This window comes from Mus pahari, chromosome 11, assembly GCF_900095145.1.
Source record: "Mus pahari chromosome 11, PAHARI_EIJ_v1.1, whole genome shotgun sequence".
NCBI classification, from domain to species: Eukaryota; Metazoa; Chordata; class Mammalia; order Rodentia; family Muridae; genus Mus; species Mus pahari.
In genome coordinates, this window is record NC_034600.1 from 39,719,768 (window position 1) to 39,735,859 (window position 16,092).

General features: G+C 38.0%; 1 protein-coding gene and 1 pseudogene across 6 annotated transcripts in view; both read left to right on the plus strand.

The window, feature by feature from the left end:
* The window catches only part of Pde4d (phosphodiesterase 4D), a 1,422,283-nt gene that overhangs the window by 847,563 nt on the left and 558,628 nt on the right, over window positions 1-16,092 (plus strand). The window lies entirely within an intron of this gene.
* On the plus strand, window positions 3,002-3,254 carry LOC110329227 (annotated as a pseudogene).

Genomic DNA, 16,092 nt, shown 5'->3' on the forward strand with positions numbered 1-16,092 from the left:
TATGTATACCATAAAGGTATTAACAATGGATAGATGGAAGATTAAGTGGAATAATAAGTTACAGTACTAATGAAATTTTGATATTTTAATTGTGTTTTTAAGAATGAAAACTTTAAGAGTATAATGAAAAATAAACAGTGCATAATATATAAAACAATTTATACAAAGCTCCTAGAATAATGTGATTTATCGAATAATTACTCACTGACTCATTGTTGGCTTCTATGATGGTCATTAATACCAACATGAAGATAACATTCATGAATGAAGAGCAAAATGATTTGTTTGATCAAGTAAATAAGCCAAACTTGATCAACATATACATAGGTCTGTTAGCAATAGAAACAAACAAAAACCTCTTTGACCAAAACAAAATGAATTCAAGAAGTGATAGGCATATTTGAGGGAGATACATATAATCATCTCAAGAAATAAAACTCAAGTAATAAAACTTAAGGCCATTGATTTGAAAGCGGCCAAGAAGGTAGGTTTGGAGTGTTTGGAGCGAGGTACTGGAATCAAGAAATTTTATTATAATCTCAAAAGAAGAAAAGAAGTAGTTTTAAAAAGTTAATAAGAATCTTCTTCAATAAAAATTTGAAATTTGTCATAAAATATCACCATGACACTTTGTGTGGCAAGCTTTTAAGAACTCACTATTGCTAAATTTCTTTTTTTGTTGTTTTTTATTTGGCTAAGATCAAGTGCAGTATCTGCTCTTCTCAGCTGCTTGCTTTCTTATTCATTTTTGTTAATGGAAATCAGCATCCTAATGACATTGCCACCGCCACCATTTTGTTCATCTGGGTCTTGGCTAGCCCCTTAACTTGGGATGGGTAAGGATTTAGCATCTTTTAGTTTTAAAACCCTAAGTCCTCCATCTAACTTTCTAAACACCAACAACGTAAGGCATCTAGAGAGAGGTTCCACTCCCAACCTCGTGTGACAATGCTGTAACCAAATTCTAGGCACATTAAAAATATTTTTAAAATTGTATTCAGAATTTATGTGTAAGATGTATACAAAACAAGTGTTTTGTGTCTAGACTTAGGTATCACCCCAAATATATCTCAAAAAATACATCAATATTCAGAAGTCTAAAATTCAGTGCACATAACCACTTTGTATAAGTGATATGCAACCATAAATAGAGCTCACGAATGTTATCTGATAACTTGCCCTCTGAGGCAAAAGCTATTTAACATGAGCAAAAATTAATTTTCTTTGCTGATTTTAAATGCCACTTAGTTTGCTCAGAAGCTAAATTTTTCAACGTGCTTGGGAAAACTTTGCAAGAGTAAATAAAGCATGCTAAATCTTAAGGAAAACCCCTGCAGGAACCACATAATGAAACGAAATGCAAAGGCCGTAACAGGGCTGCTGAAGTTTGCTTTGGCCCCTGGTACTGCAATGGCAGCAGTGAACTCATTCTTTCTCCTATGTCCTATCACTAGCCATGGAGTAGACTGGCCAGTAGGGGATACTCTAGGCATTGTTATAGCTGAGTGATGGATTGAAGTTTGAAGGAATAATAAAGACCATCTTTTTATATAGCTGTCTTCCGTGCGATTTCGGGTACCCTGTTAAAGCTCGGTCGCGTGGTGACTTCCTCTGAGCAACCTTTCAAGCAACTTTTATGTCATTCATGAGACTGTGTGTATCCTTGCTAGTCACCCGTACTTCATTAAATGAAAAACACAGACCAAAACTAAAGGGGCCCTCTCATCTAATTGAGCATCACTGTGGGTGGGAGCAGGGTGGTATTCTCAAACCCTGAGGTTGAATTCCAGTTATCCTCCAAAACAAAACAAAACAAAATTGTACAACTACAGAACTCTGCTCATCTTAGAAAAACAAAAGACAATTGTGTTGAGTTAGTCTAAAGATGCTCTGATTTTAGAAGATGAAGTGGACTTTAGGAAAGAGAATTTGGAGAGAAAGGAAAAGAGAGAAAACAATTTTCCTTGTCATCCATCTTTGGGGAAAAAAAAGGCAAATAAATAGGATTCAAATAATTTTCATGGAAACAAAATTTACAAAGCATACACTTTGTATTGAAAGCATGAGTTGGTAGATGCAAACTCGGCTTACGAGCACTGGCCAGAAAAATTTCTCTGGAATAAAGTCTTGACACCTCCAGAAGTGTGTCCTGCAGTGTTAAGAATCAGAGGTGATTATTTCAGTGCTCTAGTCACGGTCTTCTCGAGAGACTTGGTTGTGTGTAGGCTCTACACTGCTGGTATAGGAAGCAATCAGAGCCCAAGGATGCAAAGCAGCGATCGGACCATTTAAAGCAGGGATCAGACCATTTCATATGTGCTGTATTTGAACTAGCCCTTTGGTGGGATAAATATGAATGTTATTCCTTGTGACCAATACCTCTAGGCATGTGGCTGAATTACTTGGGGTTACCTGACACAGGTCAGAAAAAAGCAAAGCTAAGTATTAAAAAGTATATTTGAATAGACTATCAGGGAGGGGCGGGGGCTCCTACCCTATGAAGACTCTCACCCTCTCTCAAGAGGATGCTGGAAGCTCTGTTTTGAGGGTTTGGGAGTTGGAAGAAGCTGTTCTCAGTTGTGGTTTCAGTTTTTGTCATTTTTTTTCTTGTTCACCTTTCAGAAGAACCTGAAAAGCAATTTGTCACTTTCCTTTACTGATATTCTGATGCCAAGCATCCAGCCATACAAACCTTTTCTGTGCCTTTCATTCTGACCCTTGAGTGACACAGCATTTAATTTCCCTTCTGTTCATCTTGTACTTCTAGTTCTTGGAAGGAAAGATGTAGACATGTCAGCCACGTATTCATCCACAGGGACCTGGTGGATCTGTTCATCTACGAAGTGATTCAGTCTCAGCCACTTAGCCAATCAAGCATTTGTTAGAACTCTGCAAAGCGGGCCATTTCTCATGGTGCTGGTCAGTTGGGGTGAGTGGTCACGAGGGGCAGGCAGTGGCTGGGTCAGCAGCTAGTGGGGTGTCATACTTGTGGCTGTTCACTATGAGTTTAGCCCTCAATTCCAGGTCTTTTCTCAAGGGACTGACAGAAAAGCCAGTGGTGGCCAAACTTAAGCGGGGAATAGAATGTAAGTCCTAACTGGTCTCTGTAGATGGTTACATGAACATGCAGCTTGCTAATACAGTATATATATGTATATATATATATGGTGTTATCTGGATATTTGGAAAAAGTTCTAATAAAGTATAATCTATAGGATCTCTATATCAGAGGCATTGAAGAAGAGGAAGATGAGAGGATTTACGTATGTGTGCATGTGTGTTATATTTCTATACAATAAACTTTATTTCAAAAAATCTACAGAAAGAAGGGGAAGGGAAGGAGGGAGGGAGGGGAGGGGAAAGGAGAAGGGAAAGGAAGGAGAGAGGGAAGAAGGGAGACAGGGACACACACACACACACACACACAGAGAGAGAGAGAGAGAGAGAGAGAGAGAGAGAGAGAGAGAGAACGCATCTTTTCTAGGGTGAGGATTGAACTTGGGATGAATGTTTCTACCAAACACCGAGCTTTTGATGAAATAGTAAAAACTTGGTCCTGAAATTTTTAAATTATATTACGCTTGTCTTAAAATACTCATGCATATGCACATACATACATGTTGGCATGATATCAAGCCATGCAGTGATGCAATGAGTTTGACAATGATAGTTTATCCTCATTGACCTCTGGAGTCAGGTGAGGAGCCTCAGACCAAAGGACCTGCTCTAAAATCCAGCCCTCCATTTTGGATTCTTGAGAAAACAGAAAAGAGTAGAGTTTCAAATCTTCGAATAGTAGCCAGAAGTTTGGCATTAATAATTCTTTTCATGAGACACTTTAGTACATTATATACTCAGGAATTTCTATTTTAAAGTAATTGTTAATCTGTACAATGAAGAGAATAATACAATTTTCCTATTATATTTATATGTGTATCATTCGAAAATGACATTTGAAAATCTTGATTATAGCTATGCCTCACATTGTGTAATTACATAGCAAATTATATTTAGCAATTATTTTCCAATATAGTAATTTCAATTACAAATATTTATTAAAATTTTACCCTAATGGCAATCTAGCAAATAATTTCAAGCTTATAAACATACTAAATATGTTGCTTAGGAGTTTTAAACCAATTTTAAAATATATGTAATAAATAAATTCAAATATTTTCAAAACTGATGATCTCTTTTGTCCTAATTGGTAGAGAATATTAAAATGTCAATTAAAATCAAATTGTTAAGTAATAAGGTGTAACCCCAAAAAACCCTCCCTTGTATTGTAAAACTAAATTACAACTCTTGCCTGGAGCAAAATTGTAGGTATTTGTATTTATTTTATGACTTACTAGTCTGAACTAGTCAACAGCATGCAGGTAAAGCAGGTGAATGATGATGTGGTTGGATAATATACCCTGCATGAACTGAAATAGCCACAGGTAAAGCCATGCATCTTGAAGTGTTTAAATACACAGATGGTGTGTCCTGAGAATGCACACAGGAAAGTGGAGGCTGTAAGCTTTCAGGGAAAACATGCACAACTACCATAATTATTTTAGAAAAGAAATTGTGTTACGTTAGAAAGTCAGCCTGACCCTATTGGACATGTCAGAAAGATTCTGCTGAAGGGACCCTGGTATAGTGGCCTCTCTTGAGGCTATGCCAGTACCTGACAAACACAGAAGTGGATGCTCACAGTCAGCCATTGGATGGAACACAGGGCCCCCAATGGAGGAGCTAGAGAAAGTACCCAAGGAGCTGAAGGGGGCTGCAACCCTGTAGGTGGAACAACAATATGAACTAACCAGTACCCCCTGAGCTCGTGTCTCCTGCTGCATATGTAGCAGAAGATGGCCTAGTTGGTCATCATTGGAAAGAGAGGTCCCTTGGTCTTGCAAACTTTATATGCCCCATAGAGGGGAATGCCAGGGCCAAGAAGTGGGAGTGAGTGAGTGGGCAGGGGAGCAGGGCAGGCGGAGGGTATAGGGGACATTTTGGATAGCATTTGAAATGTAAATGAAGAAAATATCTAATAAAATAATTAAAAAAAAAAAAAAGAAAGAAAGTCAGTCTGAAACTTCTAGTGTTGGAGATTTGTGGAAACTCTGAGTTGGTAAACATTGACAACCTTCAGAGCAGAACAAAGGCATGGTCTCCAGAAGTGATTTTACGTCACTGAGGAGTTGTTGGGCCACAGGACTGGCATGGAATTCTCTGACAGATTTGCAGTTGGGTTGAAAATTGGGACAAGTAAATTTTCGTTCTGAGACTTTTCAATTTTATCAGTTATAGCAGGAAAGACTAGTAGCGAACAGTCATTCATGACGCAAAAGGTGCTCATCATTTTTAATAGGAATATATCTGAATTAAGTAGTGTGCTTTGAATGCATTTTTTTCTTTCATAATTTGTTCTTTTAAAAAACCTCCTAACTGTATTCTTAAATGCAGACATTGTCATGAGCAAGATAACTTTTGGTAATTCAAACAGGTACCCTTTTAAAAATGTTTCCAGCGTGCCTGGTATTTTGTGTTGAATGTTTTCTCTTGAACCCCACAATAGCTTCTGTGTAAGCACACTGTATATATAAGTTTAAATAGAGTGTCCAGTTTAAATTATATGTGTTCTTTGCTGTGTTGGGGAGAGTAGAAAGAAGAGAAAAGAGGAGAAATGTGGCAGACTGACATATCTGAGAGTTCTACTCACTCGACTAGCTACAGCTAAACATGCTGTAGTCTTGAACTTTGGAGTCTTGGGTAACACCCCACCAGCTCTGTATCTAGAGATACATATTACAATGTAGGGACGCTTACTTACACATTATTTTTTTTCAACTCTGGAAATCTCTAAGGGTTAAGTGAGTATTATGCAGACTGAAATTGCTAGTAACCTTCAAACTGCTAAGCCAACATAAAATTCTGTATATTTTATTTGAAATGTTATTACCCCAGCATTATGTTTTACAGTCAGGTTCCAGAACAGCAAAATAAAATGGGAAGCATCCTGATGGGAGAGCTACCATTCTATGCCTCTACCTACAAGAGCTTTCACAATTAATTTTCATTGCTACAAATGGTATATTGTATCAGAAAGAATAAGTGCGTAGGGCATCTAGTGTGTGGCTTTTATTTATCAAGTAATTGCAGTGTGAATTCATGAATAAACAAGATCATTTTAACTAGAAGCTGGGTACAAAATGTGGGTTTCTAAAATAAAGCCTTTAGAAGCTTTGAAGATGGCTTTGTTTCAGCTAATCATTGGTTGGACATAGAGGAATGAGTAGGAAAATATAGGATATCTCATTTCCTGAAATGGTTGAACATAGAGCTAGCATATGATCCAATAACTCCACTCACAGGAATATATCAGGAGAGGTGACAGCATATCCTCCCAAGTATTGTGCACCAATATGTGTAGCAGCAAGTTTTCTAATAACCAAAAGTAGAAATAGTTTATCACATGAAGAATAGACACATAATCTATTCCTACAGCAAATATTAGTAAATCGGAAACGAAGCTCTGTCTTCAGACAGAAGGCGTGCTGTCACGTGGATGAACCTTGGAAAAGAGCCAGAATGACATTTTGCGTGACTCGATGCGTAGGAAATGTTTAGGGAGTAGATGCACTTATAGACAGAAATAAGTGGTTCCACGTGGCTGCGTGAGGGATGGATATTGGAAGCTGAAAGGGTAAAAGACCTCGCTACATAGTAACATGTTCTAAACCGTGGGAATGTGTTCACAGCTGGGGATAGTGGAAGGTCACTGAGTTGGACATTGAAAAAAAAAAAAAGTTGGGTTGTGCGTCAATTGGTCTGTGTAAAGGCAACTAAACAAGATACAGAACAATCTGCCTAAGAAATGAGCCCCCACTTTATTTAATGAATAGTTCTCAGGAGATCTGTTCATAAACTTCCTGACAGAATCAACATATACGGAAAGGAGAGATGGCCTTTGTCCCACAAAGCACCCCAGACTACAAAATCAGCCTGTAAGCTTATGCTTCCTCAAGGGCAAAGACACAGGGCCAGAGTCCCCTCCCCTCGCCACCTTTCCTTTCCCTGTGTCTACTTCTTTTATTTCTGCTCCATTTACTTTTTCAACCTTTTCATATATAAATGAATGTTGGAATGTCTCACCTTAGAATTGTGGCTACTACATGTTCACAGCGGCTGGTTTCAGTATTTCTGCGACTTGAAAGCATTTTCTGAGATGAGACTGGGGTGATGAAGTTGGGGCAGATCCTCTGTGCTTAATTGTTAGGGGGACACCTTTTCCTCAGAGTCTCCCCCTCCTGTCCTGCTCCCATGCTTGGGCAGTGTTTCCTCCACCCACCCAGCAGTGTGTGCTTGCCTGTCCTCTCCGTTGTCGTCCCCATCTCCATCCACATGTTAATTTGCTGCAGTTTCAGATGCTTTCCTTGGGATGGAATGAATGTATTTCCCTGCCATATCCTCACATACAATTACTGACTGGTGTGTGTGGGGGACTTTCTTTATCATTTAATTGAAGAACTACCAGTTCAGGACGCTGCTATAGGAACCTGATCATTGGATGCGTTTCTTCCAGTTTCAACTTTGAAATATTGAATGATGCCTTTCAGTTCAAGAAATTAATATTTCTGTAAAGTGTCTTAGTGCAACGGACGTCTCTGGAATGTTCCCCTTCATTTGTTTTACTATGATTAAGTTTGGTAAGTCTGTTTTGGCTAAGTAATTTGTTAAATGGTGTTTCTGTGAAGTTCTGTGTCCCTTAACTGTCAGAATGGAATTACTGGCTTACCAGGCAAAATAAAGCAGCCCAGTGTTAGGTTCATTTGTGTTTCTAATAGCCTCCATAATATAACTTGAAGAAGAGAAAGCATTAAGATCTAAACTTCTTCATGAAAATGAGTATTTTTTTTTTGAATTTCAACTCATAAAAGTATTGAGGTCTGGGCAATACTATACATGACAATAATAATCGAGTTCCCCTGAAAGGTTGGCACCACTTGTCTGATGACCCAAGGGCTCCAGAGATTGTCCATGTCTGTTGCTGGAATCCCCGTAACCACTCACTAAGGTCAGCAGAAGTCCATGATAAAATTACTCCCCCCAACTTCTTTAGAACAGAAATGAGAAAAAAATGAGTTTTGGCTGAATATTAAATAAGATATTAAGGGTGTTTGCTTATATTAGAACTTGATAGCAAATGCACTATTAGGCTGATTTTTATTCTTCTCATTCATCCATTGTTTCATTAAGTAGATCAATTGTTCACCAGCATATGAAATGGTGCTTTATAAAAAATTCAACATATTCATTAGGTCTAGGTTTGTAGTTGCAATTCATTTTATTTAATCTTTATTTTTCCCTTGTTAGCACATTCCTGGCCTTTGAGACACTCAAAAGTATCACTTGTGGAGAATGTTTGAGTGTACAGACGCAGTTAACATGGCAAATTGGTAACAGGATGAATTTGTTCTTAAATACTGGCTTATAAAGGCATTGTCATGAAACAAACTGTGTGACTTACTATGTGTTTAAAATTTTATGTGTACACATATTTAGCATACAAATCGACTTATTTATTTAAAGCAGCTTTAAGAGACAAACAGCTTCAAAGAGCAAACCTCCCCTCAAGGATGCTGAGTCTGTTGTGATTTCCACATGTGTTTCCAGGTTGCCCCTCACTTAATAAGGAATAGTTGTCATGGCTGGTTGCTGGCAGCTCAGTACCCCAGAGATTCAGTCTTTATTGGTATTTCAATAACATCTTCAGCCACTGACTTCTGATCTCTACCTCCTCCTGCTAGATATTAGAATGGATTAGCCCAGAAATAGCTTGGACCGACACACAGAATAGGTGAATGAAAAGAGAGCAAATGGTTTGTAAGTGTAAGAGCAGAACTACCTTTTTTTCATATACACAGCAAACTTTTCCTGTTGGCTCATCTACACAATCTGGTCAATTGTACCTCCTTGTGCTCCTTTACGTGGCCTCGCTAGACCCTTCTGAAATGTTACCTTGGTTCAGGAATAGCCTACCCATCCTTATCCTTTGGTTTCTTATTTCAATTATGGAATTTCCTCTCTGGCTATTACCTTCTCTAATGATTTCAAAATCCAGTCTAGCTCTTCTGATCCACCATTCACTGCCGCCACTCCATTTCTCTCTACTGGGTACCCATTCATTTCCCAACCAATTTCGGTTGCTTATCTTTATCTCCAAGGCCATTCGCCACTGTGCTCTGCTCTCGTGGGCTTATCACCCCACATTTCTTCTACTTGTCCCTCTACATACATTTCTAAAGGATAACAGTGATTTGTAGCTGTTCACTGCTACTGCCTTGAAGAGCTTTAATCTTCTCCTCAGGTCTTCTCATGCAAGAAAGTAATTGGTCTAAAGTCCCAGAGTCACCCAGGTGACATCAGGAAAGTCTTGTGATTCATGCACAACTTTCTAGAGTGGCCTCTGTTGCTTCCCATCACAATCACCATCCACTTATGCATAATTTAATGGAGGTTCTTAAATGTCTGTCACGTTACCAAGTTGTTTCTTCTGCAGTAACAAGAATTTAAGTATTGATAGGGATATTTTTAGGGATAGGGCTAAGTTTCTTATTTGAAGACTCTGACTACATGATTGCTATAAAAATCTAAGAAAGTATTTTTATTCCATAAATAGCCAGTTCAGGAAAGAATGTCATCACATAAGACATGCCTTTTCTTTGTTGTGTCAAACTTGCTTTTGGGAATGTATTCTTCAAGCTGAACTTTTTCACTGCCAAGTAAGTACTTCCCTTGGTGTAAGAGATGTAGTTGGAAATATAAAAATCATTGTAATAGTCTGCCTCACTAATACACAGGTGTAATTTCCTTAACTAAACCTTTGTATCAAGGAGAATGCCTCAATTACTTTAATAACTCCTCTTGTGGAGATTCTGAGAATGTCCATACAGATGTCTCAGTCCTTGTCTTACAATCAATTCACATGTCACTGTCAGATCCAGTGTTGCCTATAGTTACCATGTTTAATCACTGACATTAAAGGCACTTTTTGTAACCTTAAAATAAAACAATAATTAAGCGTCTTTATATCTTAATTCGAACAAAAGCTCAGATTCATGGCCACCTGGTTGCTAACACACGTGGCTTGAGGGCTATTTATAATTATTATGTAACAGATGTATGATGGCCATGTTTAATAGCGTGACTTGGAAGAATCTTTGTTCTCTAGCTTAGGATTTTGCAGAACAAGTGAGATGTCACCGGCTAGTATTTTTAGAATTTTCACATTGCTCACACATGAGCACTTTGGGAATTGCTCAGTGAGTATGTCTCCTCGCCACTTTGTTCCTTGAAATCTTTGAAGTCAAATCTTTCTTGGAATTTTTTTTCTTCCCAACTTGTGACTTGCGGGTGGGGTTGGATCATCACTAACACAATTGAACTTCATTTCTCTTCATTCCACTTTGAAAGGGATACTTTAGTATGTATATTTTCCTCGTTAAGAGGTTACTGAGCCTTCTGAGGAGCTAACCTGATCTAACAAAATAGATTTTGTGTGTGTGTGTGTGTGTGTGTGAGTGTGTGCACATGCACATGTGTATATACACACACATATGCACACAAAAATTTGCTTCTATAGTGACACATGACCCTAGAATCATATACGCATTCTCATTTTTCTGTTTCCTTTTATACTGGTGCTTTCCATAAAGTTATATAAAAATAAAATTATACAAAAAGCTTACATGTTTTATTCACTAATTATTTAAGGGGAATGTATTTCTATGCTAATTTTGATTAAAACATTTACATATATAACATTGGGCCACTTAATGGAAGCACTCTTATATAATTTTATGGTATATTTATTTTTCTATATACTTTTCCTAATATATTTTTGTTGGTAGAAATATCAAAACTACATTTCTCAGTGGAATACATCTTTTTAGTGGTATGCCAATGTTCAGCTTTCTTCAGTCTTATCTCTGGCTGTCTTTTGCATGTATCATTTGCATATGATAGAAGACACAGCCTAGGACAACTGTTAATAACTGAAAGGGTGTTGTAACACGTACATATTGTGATTCTATTTCAGTGGCTATAGGTATATCTGAAAGCATTAATTTCCTTGTTTTAAATAAAGTTTGTAAATCTCCAGTGTCAAAAATAAACCATGGGTATAAATCATGTACAAAATTGAAGTAATATCATGAATTGTACAGTATATCTACATTGTTTTGAACTAACCATCTGTCTTTATCACCTAAAGATAGAAGTTTGACTAGTATTCTTTTTCATTTTTATATTTGGTTTTGTTTTACCTCTACTAGATGAATTATTAATAAAAATTATAGTCTCATTTCTATGGTAGCCTCCATCATGTGTGATTCATAGAATTTGCTGAATTTAATGAATACTTCCCTTTCTGATTTGAACCTGTGATCTTTTCCAGATTGTGTGCATGTCATAGGGAGTTATAGTGCTTAGAAAGTGTCTCAGACCTGTGAAATATGCTTCCTATAGTTTTTTCACTTTGAGTGAGAAATGTAAAAAGCCAGTTGAAGTACACTCATAGCTTAAATGTATTTGTAAATATTTGCCCGAACAAATGTTCAAAGCACAGTGCTAGACACCAAGAAATCCAATCCTATATATGAAGATTTCTAAAAATAGTTCTGGAGAACCATGTAGATATAACCAACAAACAGAAGACAGATCTCATTCAAGTAAAATAGAACACAGTTATACCAATTTTATCTTATGTACTTATGTTTGGCAGTAGGATTTATTCTGGCTGTATTCCAGGGAGGTTTTAAGAGTCAAAATTTCCAAAATTTTTAAATGTCACATTTTCTGTTTATAATGGATCCATATAGATTTTTGTCACTTAGCTATAATACAATAATCATTTACTCTATCTCCCACAGTGGCTCAAGTGGTTGACAAAAAGATGCATTTGTGTTTTGTGCTGTCGGAAGCTTTCTATAATGACTCAGGGAGCCCGTGTTAAAACAAGGAAAACTCAGTGACAGTGTAATATTTATTTAGAATGTAAAGAAATCATAGCAGGCTTGAGATGCACCATTCTGGTATAATGTGTGCATGAGACCCTGATATAGTCTTTCTGACTCTAATAAAACACATGCACACATACACACACACACACACACACACACACACACACACNACACACACACACACACACACACACACACACACACACACGCACACACGCACACACCTATACACACACACCTACGAAATAAAGCTGACATAATCTGTATGATTTAAAATCTGTAACATTATTTTTAATTTTTTATTAGCTCTTTGAGAATTTTGCATAGCATGTTTTGATTCACCCCTTCCCACAACCACTCCCGTATCCACTGTCCTTCTCCATCTACCCAGTTTAGTTCTTCTTTTTGGTTTTTGTTTTTAAACTACATCAGGACCAATTTATGCTGCTCAAATATTCTTGGATCCATGGTCTTCCACTGAAGCACCGTCAGGAGAAGTTACAGCTTGGGGAAAACTACCTTTTTGTCTCTGAGCAGCTAACAATTACCAATAGCCCCAAGGGTAGGGGTGGGATTTAATGTGCACTCCCTTTACTGTGGTAGGATTTAGTCTGGCTTGGACTTGCATAGGTCTTGTGTATGCTGTCACCATCACTGTGAGTTCATATGTGCAGCTGTCCTGTTGTGTTCAGGAGACAGCTTCCCTTTTGTCATTCACTACCACTGATTCATACACCATTGCTACCTTTTCTCCTGCAATGATCCTTAAGTCTTGGAAGAAGTAGGGACAGTTATATGTTTCATTTAGGACAGAACATTCCCTGGTTTCATAGTGTATGCATGCTGACCAAAGTTAATCACCATATTCTTCAAATGGAAGCTTCTCTGATAAAGGTTGAGAGTTGCATTAATCTATGGTATAATAAGTCATTAAGAGTTGGCTTAATAAACATCCATTAAATAAAATAATAGTAGCGTGTCTCCCCCCCCCCCCCCCAGGGCATATTATCGCTCTGCTGTAGGTTCTTGGTCTAGTGATGGTGCCATGTATAGTTTCATCTTATGGACAGGACTTGAATCCAATCAGAAAGTAGTTGGTTACTCCCATGACAAGCACGCAACTTGCTGTATAGTTGAAATGTCTTGCCAGGTCTTGCAGCTCACAAGGTTCATAACTGGGTCAAACTATTCATTACTTTCTTCTCCCAGTAGCATGCACAGACCCTTCCAGCACTATAAACACTAGCCAGTAGGGATAACACTTCCAAGTCATCACCAAGTTGATTTCTACATGTCCTGTGACTCAAATATGTGATGTCTTCTGTAACAGCATCTTACACTCATATTCTGGAGGATGACCAAGAACACTAATTATAGTCTATAATGCTTGGAGGTGTATTGGACGTACTGCCAAGCAACTCGAAAAGATTCAACCTATTCTTGTCATTAAGTCTTTTGTTTGTTAATCTCTGGTGTCTAGAAGGGGCTTTGTTGCCATGTTATGGGGTAGCTACATTTTGACTCTTTATATATGTATATGTATATATTTTAGGAAACTTCCACAGTAGTAGATTTCTCAATGACTTTTTAAAAAGAATGTCTTTGGTGTTATTAATCTCTTCTGTGTTCCCTCCTCTACAATTCCTGCATTCCCCTCCCCATTCCAGTTTAACCCTTTCAACTCTGTTTTCCTTTTGACCTTTTAAATTAATTTTAAAAACTGATTAATTTCTCTGAAATACATGTGTTTTGTTGATGTTCAATTCTATAGTTTTGGCTGCTTATTCTCTGATCATCTCTTGTTTCAACACAGTTATTTTTTTTTCTGTGCTGAGAGTAACAAGACAATGCAGTCTTTCTCTTAGTATTATTGATTATATTCCAATACTTTATTACTGGCAGTTTAGACAAGTCTGAACTTGTTATTGGTGATATCATGATCATTCTTAAAATTGTAGCCAAATGTGTGGCAGGAAATCTGTCAAATAACTTTCATATTTGTGCTACAACATTTGGAAGACTTTCCAGAGATGTATACAAAGCTTTATGCTTTAAGTCTTGTTTCTACTCTGTACTACACAGATTGGTGGTACCTGGAGCTCTGGGGACATTGGTATCATGTTGTTATCTCTCTCATTGCACCTTTAGGAGTGCTTGAGAAAACTATTCTTTTATCAGGACAGTTAGCAATAGCTAAAGATTTGTAAAGAGACTGAAAACCATTGAATGGATTTCTACCATGAAGTAGCAAACACCTCTTTGTCTCATCTTCCAATTAGGCAGTCCCAAAGGACCCCCATAGTCATCCTAATGCCCTAGAAAATGCATGATAGAAAAACAGTGAGTGTTTAGGCTTTGCTTTTAAACTTCTGCAGTTAAAACACAGAATTCCCAAAGCATGTGGATATGTTAGCCTAGTTCAGGACCATCCTCAGTGTCTGGAAAAAGAGATCACACAGGGGATTGCCTACGATACCTCTCTTTCCCTGTTTTCACAATAAGTAAATCCTTGTAGTTGACAGGAAAATGTATAGACCACAGAGAATCTGATTGTCTACAGAAACACAGAAACCAGCCCTCTGGTAAGGCAAGATTTAGGTCAATTTTTCTTAGAGTTCAGCATCATTTCCCAGAGAGCATTTTTTCTGAGTTTTGGTGTTGTCCCCTTTTGATGGCTAATAGTTCACAGTTTGACACTTAAATAGTTCAGCCACTGAATAGTAATGATCTCTTGCAGTGGGAATAAATGGACTTCAGCAAGCTTTAAATGTTCAGTTGCTGGCTTGTGTTTTGTCTTGCATAGAAAACAAATACCTCTTTCATGTGAAAAATATGAAGGGAAAAAGGAAAATGATGGGATAAAAAAATGGTTAAATAGAATATGGGCTGGAGGGCCAGGTAGAGAAGGAGGCATGTGGATAGACAACTCAACACCAAAGACATTTGAAGACACCATCTGAAAACCTGCTATTGTAGAAGCTTCCTAAAACCTGTACATATACATATACATATACATATACATATACATATACATATACTTATACAAATGGAATTACTCCATAATGGGGGCACAACACCTCTCCCAGATACCACAGGTTATCAAATAAAAAGCCATGTGCTACATATGAATGTTTATTTTTGAGTAGTTAGCAATGGGTATCATAGGTTCCCAGACAATATCGACATTGCTCTCTGTTACCCTCTATGACTTGATGGTAGTACTCCGTTATTGACACACCATACTTAGAAGTTAAAGAAACCAAGCTGGTACTGACGTCTCACTCCTGCTGGAGAGCTTTCAGGGTTCTGGAGCAATGATATTCACATACTACCAGGAGAGAAAAATAATCAACAGGCATCTCCCCTGTAAACCCTGTGAGCTACAGTAAAAACTGGCTTAACACAATATGCCTACAGGTGAAAGAGTGGCGTGAACATTCTGAGAGTAACTAACGACTTGCTGATTGGATTGGGAGCCCACTCTATAAAATGGAATTCATGCCTGGTACAATTAACTGGGTCCAAAAACCTATGGCTGCCTAATTATCAGGAGAGAATGTAAAACAATTGTTTTGCTAATTTGAAATGATAATAAACTGCCCCTAAGTTCTTATCCTTAAAGTCATAAATGAGGGCATCATTTAACCTTCATCAGAGAAGCTTTTGGGTTTGTTGTTGTTTTTGTTGTTAACCTGGATGCTATTGCGGATGTTGGGAAGTGCTTGCTGACAGGAGCCTGATATAGCTGTCTCCTGAGAGGCTCTGCCAGACCCTGACAAGTACAGAGGCAGATGCTTGAAGCCAACCCTTGGACTGAGCGTGGGGTCTCTGATGGAGGAGTTGGAGAAGGGACTGAAGGAGCTGAGGGGATTTGCAGCCCCATAGATTAAGGGAGTGACAGTGTCAACCAGCCAGACCTCCAGGAGCTCCTGGGGACTGGACTACCAACCAAAGAATATACATGAAGGGATCCATATGTGGCAGAGGATGTTCTTGTTGGACATCAATGGGAGAAGTAGCCCTTGAACCTGAGGGTGTTCAATGCCCCCATGTAGGGGAATGCCAGTGCAGGAAGGCAGGAGTG